Below are 12185 nucleotides of genomic sequence, written 5' to 3'. Positions count from 1 at the left end.
TTACTAGCCCACAAAATAATTCACTAGCCCGAAATTTGAATGTGCAAACTAAGCGAAAGATTGCAAAAAGGTAAAATACCATCAAAAACCAATAAGAAAACACATGTCTGAAATATTTTGTTTATGCTCAAATATGTGATCTTAAGCTGCTAATATGATTTATCAGACCATGATTTAAAAGTGTATTATACCTTGACAAGTGAAAGAGTCCGATATATTTACAAAATGACTCCTGAAAATTCACTAGCCAGTCGGGCCAGTGATTGTGGAGATTTACTGGCCAGACTGGATTTTCCTAGCCACGGGCTAACGGGTCAGTGCCTATTTCGCACACTGCCTGGAAACGTAATTAGACATTCTCAATAGAAAGGTTATTGTCACTGCCATGTTCTCAAATTTGAGGTTACTTAGTGGATAAAGTGTTAGACACATGCCGAAGTCCTGGATACGTGTTCACACAAAGTGTTCACTCTGTAGGAAAAGGTAATCAAAAGGGGAAGTAATTACCTGGACATAAAGAGTACATTCTGTATCCTGTGTCGTCATCGTAGCTGACGCTTGCCGGGTCTGTCAACATGGCGCTGTAGGCGACACAGACCGCCTTGTTTGGGCTGTAGCCACACGCCATAGCCAGGTCATGTTGATTGCATCTGGCAACACACTTCAACAGACTGTCCGTCTTCTGTTCCGTCCACATTACATGGTCAGTCACTCGCTTGTGTTCAAACACGCCCAATGTCTTAACATAGCACATCCGAGTTGTGCTGTAAACTCCAGCAATTATAATGTAATTCACCACCAAGACAGTTAATGTGAACATGTTTATCTGTAAGATGTCTACACGAAAGAGATGCAACGGTCTGCATCTACCAAGCATAAAGATATCTTAAAAGGTTTATCATGTGAACCCTTGGTGAACAATGGGCATGCATGTTAAATAAACCTATTCCAATTAGAAAGAATCAGTATGAAACGAATCAATACTGACTCGTTTCAGTACATAAAGACTCGTGAGGCGTGATTGTTTATGTTTAATTTACAGGGTTTTTCCATCAACATTCAAAGACGAAAAAAAATAATGTATATATATTCAGAAATATCATCCTCGATAATCTCCAGGGTATGCGTTACGATCAATCTCCACTATACCCTGGATGCATCCACAGCATGGCCCGATGATTTTATTACCTCCCTTTGCTGGCTCCGCACTCTCATAGTAGCCAATGATCTAAGCCGCCGTTACTTCCGAGCTTGCCAGTGTCAACAATGATAGCAGTTGCAGTCGCGAAGGTGTGTTCGCAGTGCCACTCAGATTTTGGGAGAAATAATACAGACAAATTGACAGATCTGAAACTTTAATAAAACATATGGAAGAACTCCTTCTACCTCTTTCAGAGGATGAATCCAGGGTATAGTGGAGATTGATCATAACGTATACCCTGGAGATTATCGAGGATGCAGAAATATAAGCGACCAAACCCATTGCACATCCACAAGAAATGTCTGCCAAGGGAGTCATTACCTTATGCACAGTCTTGATTCAATTACAGTTTATGCTGTTTCAATAAATAGAACGCCCCATGAAATACTTGAAGGCTAAACAACATCTGTCTGCTGGATGGTGAAGACCAGTTAACAATATTAATGTAACATATGTTATATTGGGGATTACACTTTCTTAGTAAAGTACAGATTCTAGTATTTTGGGGGTTGAAAAAAGGCACCTAATCGCCAGCACCTAATCTCCAGCACACAAAGTCAGCCGCCTAACCCACTCAGCCACCACAACTTCGACTTGTGGAAATGCGCTGGCTGAGCTGGTTAGGCGACTGACTTTGTCACGTTCCTTCAACTTTCTTTCCAAAACTTTCCAAAATACTCGAACCAACGAGTAAATACTTGAAATTTCAAGTTTTTGAAGGACAATTGAAGCAACGAGAAAATACTTGAAATTAGATTGTTTTTGAAAAATATTGAAACATCGAAAAAATATTCGAAGCAACGAGAAAATAATGGAAGTAACGAAAATATAATTGAAGTAACGAAAAAATTCTTGAAGTAACGAGTAAATATTGGCAATTTCAAGGTTTTGATGGAAACTTGAAGTAACGATAAAATGTTATAGCATAAAGTGTAATAGCATGTTATAGCTTAAAGTGATGTGTCATCTGCAAAGAGACGGATATTGCTGTTAATTCCTTCAGCGATGTCGTTGATATAAACTATAAACAATAGGGGTCCTAAGACAGAGCCTTAGGGAAACCCAGCCTAGATTGATCTTTGATTAACCATTCATAACAACTAGCTGAACTCTCGATAACTCTCAAACCATTTCAACAAGCTTATGTATAATATCGTATCTTAGAGGTTTTAAATATCATCTCTCACGTAAAACGTTACAAACAGTATACAAACAATTTATTTTGCCTATTTTCGACTATTGTTGTCCCATTTGGGACAATTGTACCAAACAGAAGGCACTAACAGTTGAAAAACTAAATTTTGATGCGCTTAGAACTCTTTTCGATGCTGTTCACGGTACGAGTCATAATCAAATTTATAATGATACCAATTTCCAACCACTAATCACTCGAAGATACATCCAAAAACTAACATTTCTTTATAAAACTCCAAAATATCCCTCCTAAGGGATCTGACACTACAAACTACAATTTAACTACTATCTGTTGGAATGCTACCCGTCATTATCACTACGCCGTTCAACTACTACATGTATCTGTGAGAATGCTACCCGTCATTATCACTACGCCGTTCAACTACTACATGTATCTGTGAGAATGTTACCCGTCATTATCACTACGCCGTTCAACTACTACATGTATCTGTGAGAATGTTACCCGTCATTATCACTACGCCGTTCAACTACTACATGTATCTGTGAGAATGTTACCCGTCATTATCACTACGCCGTTCAACTACTACATGTATCTGTGAGAATGCTACCCGTCATTATCACTACGCCGTTCAACTACTACATGTATCTGTGAGAATGTTATCCGTCATTATCACTACGCCGTTCAACTGCTACATGTATCTGTGAGAATGCTACCCGTCATTATCACTACGCCGTTCAACTACTACATGTATCTGTGAGAATGTTACCCGTCATTATCACTACGCCGTTCAACTACTACATGTATCTGTGAGAATGTTACCCGTCATTATCACTACGCCGTTCAACTACTACATGTATCTGTGAGAATGTTACCCGTCATTATCACTACGCCGTTCAACTACTACATGTATCTGTGAGAATGCTACCCGTCATTATCACTACGCCGTTCAACTACTACATGTATCTGTGAGAATGCTACCCGTCATTATCACTACGCTGTTCAACTACTACATGTATCTGTGAGAATGCTACCCGTCATTATCACTACGCCGTTCAACTACTACATGTATCTGTGAGAATGTTACCCGTCATTATCACTACGCCGTTCAACTACTACATGTATCAGTGAGAATGCTACCCGTCATTATCACTACGCCGTTCAACTACTACATGTATCAGTGAGATTGCCACCCGTCATAATCACTACGCCGTTCAACTACTACATGTATCTGTGAGAATGCTACCCGTCATTATCACTACGCCGTTCAACTACTACATGTATCTGTGAGAATGTTACCCGTCATTATCATCGCGCTGTTTATTGTCTGCTTGATAACTGATGTATATGAGGGGGAGTGGGGGTAGTCCCGTAAGTTAGACCTTTGGGTCGAGGTAAAAATCCTTTGATGTTTGATGTTGTGACAGAGGTGTTGTTTTAAGGGATCAAGACACTGGTGTTCTACAAAAGGTAAAATGTGTTCACTCAGGAAACCAAATAAGACTATTTGACTATAGATCTTGTTATTTGACGTCATGCAAATTATAATAATACCTTGTTAACCTTTCATGCTAATAATACAACAGCACTCTGTATAAGTAACATCACTACTGGCAATAGTATATCCACAATACAAATTAATATTCTGTGCCAACCAGTTAATCGAATGCCCTTGCATATCATGTACAAAATCAATTACACTCACCCTCCCCATAATTTTTAAGCATAATTTTTTAACATTTTTATGTACAAAATTGCCGACCCCCAGTACATGTGTACAAAATTGACGCTCCCACCCCCCACCTCCCCAGAACAAAATTGGTGACCCCCTCTTAAAACCATCATCACCCTCCCTTGCCATAAATTATGAACGGTCCCCTGTATAGTGATTAAAACATGTTATACATTCATGATACATAAAGCTGAATTATATATGTTACAGTCAATCTGTCAAACCGGTCATTTGGTCAAATGACTGTAACGATCAGTCATTTGGTCAAAAGACAAAAATTCTCAGTCATTTGACCAAATGACTAAATCATTTCGGTTAAAAAATAAAACACAACAAAATGAAGTGAACACTTTATTTATCCAGTTTCAACAATAGAGTTTTGCATTACTTGTTTGGAAAAGTGAGACTTGAATGACACCGTCTGTTGCACAGAAGATTGTTTTTGAAGCATTTGCATTTCTTGGTCCCACATCTCTTGCTACCAGCACAGTTACACTTGACGAAACCCTGGCCTCCCGATAAAGACTCGGCTCCAACAGCAATACGAAGGAATACTGAAGTTTCAGTGTTGACTTCTGATAAAGTTAAGAGTTTCTCTGGGCACAAATCGACCACACCCAGAATGTCCCACGCATCCTCATTTTAGTAATTTGACCAAATGGCTGAAATATTCAGTCATTTGGTCAAATGACTGGTCTGACAGGTTGACTGTAAAATATACACCAAGAACAGTACAAGAGCTGGAACATGTAAGATATCTATGTAAAACTAGCAACCTTGAAATTATTTTACGGTGGACGACAGTCAAATATAATAATGGGCTACAGATCGCCTACACCTGAAGGTAGATCACCACGGGAGCACTTATCTGCTAAACTGGATGAAATAGTCCTGGATCCAATGGCGATGGAGCTGGCTACTGCCCCACGATCCTTGGATCCATCTGTAAACATGTAAGTATCATATGTGTGTCCTAATTGATTATGCTTAAGTTGATGTATGCGTTGATTTTGTTTCAGATTTATTGAATGAAATTTATGTTAACTCCACGCTTGGCTTTATAAATTGCCATGGTGGTGGAGACAACAGATGAGTGAGGGCTTTATGTAACAGATCTGTTTTAGGAGCAGAAAATGTCAGATTGTAGTGGTATTCCAAGGGGAGGAGTAAAAGATATTCTGTTGTATTGTAATGTGTTCATAGAGAGGATTAAGTACACAGCTGTAGCCTGGATTAGATTTAGTAGAGTGTAGTTTATAAATATGCTGCAAAGACAAGTTAATTCGACGTTGTGTGTAAGAGATGGCTCATCAGTCTCCACATATATACTTTGAATTGGACAAGTCCTAAATGCTCCAAGGCAAATCCTGAGGCCTTGGTCAGGAATTGAATCTGGATTTTAATTGCGTTTACAAATTCCACCATAAATGATGGAGTCGTAATGAAGATTAGTGCGGATGAGCGGTCTGTACAGTTGGAGGAGGAGTTTTCTATGTCCTCCCCATTTGGAATTTGAATTAAATCCAGTGCCTTCAGATATGTATTCTTTAAATAATTATGTGCAATAAAAAGGTTAAGTGATGGTCAATGGGACCTCATGTGGCTTGTATTTTCTACAAAAATGAAAGCAGTTGGTTGTGGGTTTTAAAAAACCATTTTCAAGACACCATCTACTAGATCTATTTGAATACAAATGTAGTTTCCTTTAAATAGTATGCATGTTTTTACCACGATAAAAATGCTAAAATCATCCACAAAAAGTAATCCATCAACTGAGACATTTCAAAACTTTTATAAAATCCTTTATCTTGATATTAAACAATGTGACAGACAAGATCCTGATTATAGTGATGCGACTGGGGAGCCAACGCGAACTTGCCTATCATTTAAAAACTTGAATATAAATTCAGGCAAACGTTATGTAAATCTTATTTTGTAAATACAGTATTCTTTTTCAAGATCCAAAAGTATAGACACTGCGTGTTGTTTATCAATAATGGCATTATTAGGTTATTGATTTCTCAGTTCCAAACTAGTCGATTATCTACCATGCGTTTCATGGTTTTGCAAACGCAGCTTGTTAATGAAATTTGGTCGATAAGAAGAAGGGTCGGTTTAGGGATGGGGACAATTATAGTGTATTAGGAAATTTTCCAGACGTCCAAATGTAATCAATAATAATTAAAAATTTCTAAGCATGATTCTAGTAAGTGTTTCAGGAGTTGATTACATATGTTACCGAAGCAACGTGGTGAGCTTGATCAAGTGCAACATGGAGCTCATGAATAGAACATATTTCATTAAAATCCTCCCCATTATCTGAATCAAAGTCCAATTAATACTTTTCTTTTCTTACTACTAGTTTTCATATGTACTCATTGGAAGCCGTGACCAGGCTGTTGACCTGAACACCGCAAAAATGGAATTTTCAAATATGTCCGAGAAGCATAAAGCGTCAGTTTAGAGAATGATTGTTGTGTACATCCTTGTGAAATATTGACCGGCTTGAGTTATGAACTAAACGGCATCAAAACAAAATCCCGTTTCTATATCCCCACACCCTCCTATTCTTTTCACAACAATGATCAAACCATATTTTATTAATGGGTACCGATACACATACATAAAGGTCTCATTTAACTACGTCTAACATACATTGACTGGTTCTGAATCAATACTCCCCATCGAAATAAGTCTGTCAGATATTAATGAGTCCATAGAAAGTTAATTCTAAAATGTTACCGACGGTATGTCTCTAATATGTTTAAGTGATTGTTGATTAGACGTTTTTGTAACGTCTTGCTATTAGATATGTACTGTAAATAGACGCCTGCAGCTGACGGTTATTTAAGTCAAAGGGTCACAAAACTCAGCGCCTATTCATAAGCCGTCGTATATGCTTCAGAAGGGGATTTTTACATAAGTGGCGGTGGGGTAGCCTACTGGTTAAAACGTCCGCTCGTCACGCCGAAGACCCGGGTTCGATTCCCCACATGGGTTTAGCGTGTCGTGATATTGCTGGAATATTGCGTAAAACTTTGCTCACACATTCTTACATGAGGGGAAGGGGAAAGGCGCACGGGTACACGGAATTAATCCTTTCAGACATTCATTGGTAGGATTCATGGTGGTTGATGGCCTTTCAAGGTGCGGTCCGACTTTCACTGCTCAAGCTGATGATAATAATATTCATAGAAAAGATGAAAACAAACGCGATTCTGCAACGATGGGTATTGTTTGTTTGTTTGTTGTTTAACACCTCTCTCAGCAGTATACCAGCTATATGGCGGCGGTCTGTAAATATTCGAGTCCGAACCAGACTATCCAGTGATCAACATAATGAACATCGATCTACGCAATATTGGGATACGATGACATGTGTCAACCAAGTCAGCGACTCTGACCACCCTATCTCTTTAGTTGCCTTTTACGACAAGCATGGGAAGACCGATTGCACCGATGGGTTGACACTGCTAACATATAGTATAAGTCACTAACTCACAACGCTTGGTGAATATACTGATACGTGTGTTAAACGATACACTCCCCGTTTCACCCTTCTTCGACTAACACTTAATTACTGACGTACTCATTCAGCGGTATTATGTAGTCAGTATCAACGCAATCTATAACTTCCGTTTCTACATTGCAAACCACGACACTAATGATTGCCAAAGGCCTGGCGCTGAAATGCTTGAAGAACCATTTGAAAACTACCTGTATTTTGTATTTAATATGTTTTGAAAACATTTTATGTCCGTTTCAAATACTTACATACATCCTCAGAGATACTGAACGCAAAGATGTAAATATTGTTAAAAACAACTTCTATCAGCGTTAAGGAAATGTGTAGCTTTTACATATACTGCCTGTCTGAGTATGGTTTTACGTCGCTTTTAGCAATATTCCAGCAATATCACGGCAGGGGACACCAGAAATGGGCTTCACACATTGTGCCCATGTGGGGAATCGAACAGGTTCTTCAGTGTGACGCTTTAACCATTAGGCTACCCCACCGCCCCTCTTTTATATATAACCAGAGGGGCAAAGAAAGCATTTCGGGTAACATTTTAACTAATCGAAACTTGAAAGAACTGTTTGTTTTCATAGACACCATCCATGGTTATTGCAAAAGCTTGTCAAAGGAACTCAGTGCCTTGAAATTGTTTTGGTTCAAGGAAAACTGGGATAAAAAATAACTTAGCCATTCATATCCACAACAGGGCAATAACGGCCATCCAGTGTGTCACTGTATTCGGGTCATTTATGTTACCATTCCATCAAAACCTTTGCAAACCCAGATCATCTGTCGTTCTGAGGATATGCTTTTCAAATAGGGGACAACTATTATAACGTCATCGTCGTCATAGACATGATCATTTGTCCCAGTTACAAGCTGACTCTTCACAACAGTATCGCCAATTTCTTGTACTCATCCCAAACAGTCCAGTCCGTTGGTAAATGAGACAAACGCACGCGTTTAATTTCTTGTCAGGCACCCGAAATAATAACATCTTTCCAGCATCGTGTTGCAAAGATGTTTGGCAACAACTGGTCATCAAAAGGGACCAGTTCAGCGGTGGCTTAATATGTATGTATGCACAGTTACAAAAGACATAAACCAACTAGTTATGCTTCAAAACTATTCCTATGGTCAAACGTGTTACCTTGGAAACACAAAACCAATATTAAATCAAGTACTTTCCTGAAAGCAAAATGCACCAGTTCAATGCATGTCTATTAAACGATCGGACTCCGTTTCAACCTCCTCTTGCTAACACTAAATTACTAACGTAATGATTTAGGTGTATATTGTAATCAGTTTCAAAAGAACTTCTTATGCTTCTGCAGTACTAGCCACGATCTCCGTCAAAGCCCTGCTGCTGGGGTGGTGGAAGAGCCATTAAAATGTTTGGAAACCTCCTGTTATTAACAAGGGTTTGAGAACATTTTTATGTCCGTTTCAAATACTTATACATCATCACACATACTGAACTGAAATATGCAAATATTATTGACAAGAGTGAGTGAGTGAGTTGAGTTTTACACCGCACTCAGCAATATTCCAGATATATGGCGGTGGTCTGTAAATAATCGAGTCTGGACCAGACAATCCAGTGATCAACAGCATGAGCATCGATCTGCGCCATTGGGAACCGATGACATGTGCCAACCAAGTTAGCGAGCCTGACCACCCGATCCCGTTAGTCGACTCTTACGACAAGCATGGGTTACTGACGGCCAATATTCTAACCCGGACCTTCACGGGTTTATTGACAAGAACTTGTAATCGATGTATAGAGGATGTGTAGCTTTTTTAATATAAACAAAGGGGTAAAGAAATTATTTCGGGTTTTTCTTTTATCGTAATGAAACTTTTATTGAATTTAATGTTTTTAACCTCCTTCCATTCCTGCAACGGGGTGGTGGGGTAGCCTAGTGGTTAAAGCGTTCGCTCGTCACGCCGAAGGCCCGGGTTCGATTCCCCACATGGGTACAATTTGTGAAGCCCATTTCTGGTGTCCCCCGCCGTGATATTGCTGGAATATTGCTAAAAACGGCGTAAAACCATACTCAGTCAGTCAGTCCTGCAACAGTTTGTCAAACGTAATAAATGTGTTAAATTTGTATTACAATATTTGGGTCCACTGGGGTAAGACATGAATATACTATTCCCAAATGCATTTCGACATCACGGCACATGTTTTCATTTAGTGTGGCACTGTATTCAGGTCTTTCAAGCATCGAGTGTCGTAAATCCTCTAAGAAGTTTGACAACAACTGACCATCAAAAAGGTTGTTATATATTCCAGGTTTCAGAAAGATTCAACGAACTGGTTTTATGTTATGCCTAAAAACGATGCCTATCTTCATTTGCCTTGGAAACGCAAAACAAATATTTAATCAAGCCCTTGCCTTAAAACTAAAGTCACCAGTTCAATACATGCCTATCTAATAGCGACGACACCGGTTGTTTGCGAAAGGTTGAGCGTATCCTGCTCCATCAGAGTCACCCTTGGGAAAACACATGCAAAAGTAAATGTTCATCTGGAAAATCAAACCGAAACATACCGAGTCTTATTAACCTATTCAGACAATGACCTACTTTTCAGCCGATCCGAATTTTCTCGTGTTAAAGTGAAAATAGACATCACAAACAGCTATGGTTACACTGAATTTCAATTTCGTGTTTCGTAAGAAAATGGTATTTGTAAATGAATTGTAATTCTAAACTTTATAACATCGTATTTCTGGATTTTATGGCGAGGTGTAGGCAGCATGACCTTAACTAAGACGTCACAGACTGCCCGTTTGATGAGGTCGTAAAATGATTCACAATGCATCTGGCTAACTGGTTACACCTGTTGTGTGTTTTATGGCGCTTATTCGGCGTAGTTCTGTAACACACAATGCGATTGATATAACACCAAGTCCGTACCAGACCGCCAAACTTTTCTAGCGGCAGAGCCTCGTTTGAGATTTCCACGATTTCCAGGTTTCTGTTTGTCAGTGCTAGCTGTACGACAGAGCAGGCTGCACGACATGTTTGCAAGGATTATAAGGAGCATAGTGCTGCAATATACAAGTGCTTAGATGTATCAAATAATACTGATTAATATTTATGTATCCAGTTTAATGAATTGGTCACAAAATTCTTGACTTGTTATTGAACAAAGTTGCGCAATAGGACGGAACCCAGTTAACAGGAAACGAGACTTTTGTGTAATCAATGTTTTGACTTGAGGTATTGCTTCGCACGTCATAGTTGTCCCTTATGCGTCCGATTCGGAAATGACCACCATAAAACGTTTTGATTAAAACTGGAAATTATTCAGCTGTTAAAACCCTGGATAGAGAATTGAGACAGTGATCAATGCCAGTGAATCGTTAATCGTTTGAACTACCTTTGCGTATTAATCATGTTCGAAAACGATAGTCACTGCATCCTGTTCACTGATAATGTCAGTATTTACCAATGATTCTGTGAGGACTCTGATCGATGGTGCTATACAGAAACCACATTATAGATTAGGTATTTTATTATTGGTATCTAAGTTCCATGCTACTCGACTGTAGGTCGGGCTTATGCAAAACACAACTGATGAATGAAAGTGATCGATAGTTTGACCGATAAGTACTATCTTGTCAAGGTTCCAAAAGTGTACCAACTGGCATCGCAGGGAAGAAAGTTAATTCCAGCAGCATTATTTCTTATATCAGTCTCTTTAGAAACCACGGGAAATAGTTGTCTTTGTGGATAGGTCTTTGACTTAAGAGACCCAACAAAATTAATCGACGGATCGATCATAACAGTTTTTATATCGGTTGTGATAACTTCTCCATCCTGTGTATGACAATTACGATAATGGGGAGAATATACCACCTTCTAGCATTAAGTATGGAAGCAATTTAGGGTTATTTTTGTTGTTGGTTTGTTGTGTTTTGTCTTATTCCAAGTGATGTAAGTTGAAATTTCAAATCTATGGAACGAACCAACATCTTGCAATTTCAAGAAAAAACATTAAACATTCAAATAGCCCTATAGTTTTCGAGTTTCCATGACAACATTTTTTACTTTTGCTGGTAACTACGGTAGTGTTCATTTCATGGACAGATCGCAAAAACTGTACATTATTTCTTCACCAAAGTTATCACATAAATAGGTCTAGTAGAGATCTGGCACCTTGTGATAGTTGAGGGCTTTAGAAAAAGGCATTTCTCCAGTTTCCATGGCAACAAGTTTGACTTTGGATGCTAACTGAAGTAGTGCTCATTTCCTGGACCGAGCTTAAATCTGACTTATTCAATATTTCTTCACTAAAGTTGGCATATGGATAGGACACGTGGAGATCTGGGCATTCAGGGGGGACATTTTCCAGTGTCCATGGCAACAAATTTGACTTATACATGAACTTGCGGCTGTGCTCATATCCAGAGCAGGAAAATGTACAATATGTCTTCACCAAAGTTGGTACACAAATAGGTTTAGTGGTGAACTGTTTTTAATGGCATATTGTTCGAGTTTCTGTGTCAACAACAATTCCATATCTGTGATTGTTCTTAGCTTTATCTCAACTGGGGATTTTTGTATCTTTGAG

At 38.9% G+C, this 12185-nt stretch overlaps 1 long non-coding RNA gene across 1 annotated transcript; it reads left to right on the top strand.

Annotated features, from left to right (window-relative positions):
* The first annotated feature begins 233 nt into the window (after positions 1-233).
* Positions 234-11110, top strand: LOC124264573. Its single transcript, XR_006895171.1, has 4 exons — positions 234-313; positions 1016-1017; positions 6060-6066; positions 11101-11110. It is a non-coding gene; the product is annotated as an uncharacterized LOC124264573 (long non-coding RNA).
* Positions 11111-12185: the final 1075 nt, after the last annotated feature.

The sequence above is a fragment of the Haliotis rubra genome, unplaced genomic scaffold (assembly GCF_003918875.1).
Source record: "Haliotis rubra isolate DU_JTF1 unplaced genomic scaffold, ASM391887v1 Scf93, whole genome shotgun sequence".
NCBI lineage: Eukaryota > Metazoa > Mollusca > Gastropoda > Lepetellida > Haliotidae > Haliotis > Haliotis rubra.
Note: the sequence above shows the minus strand (reverse complement) of the source record. Positions and strands in the feature narration are given on the sequence as shown.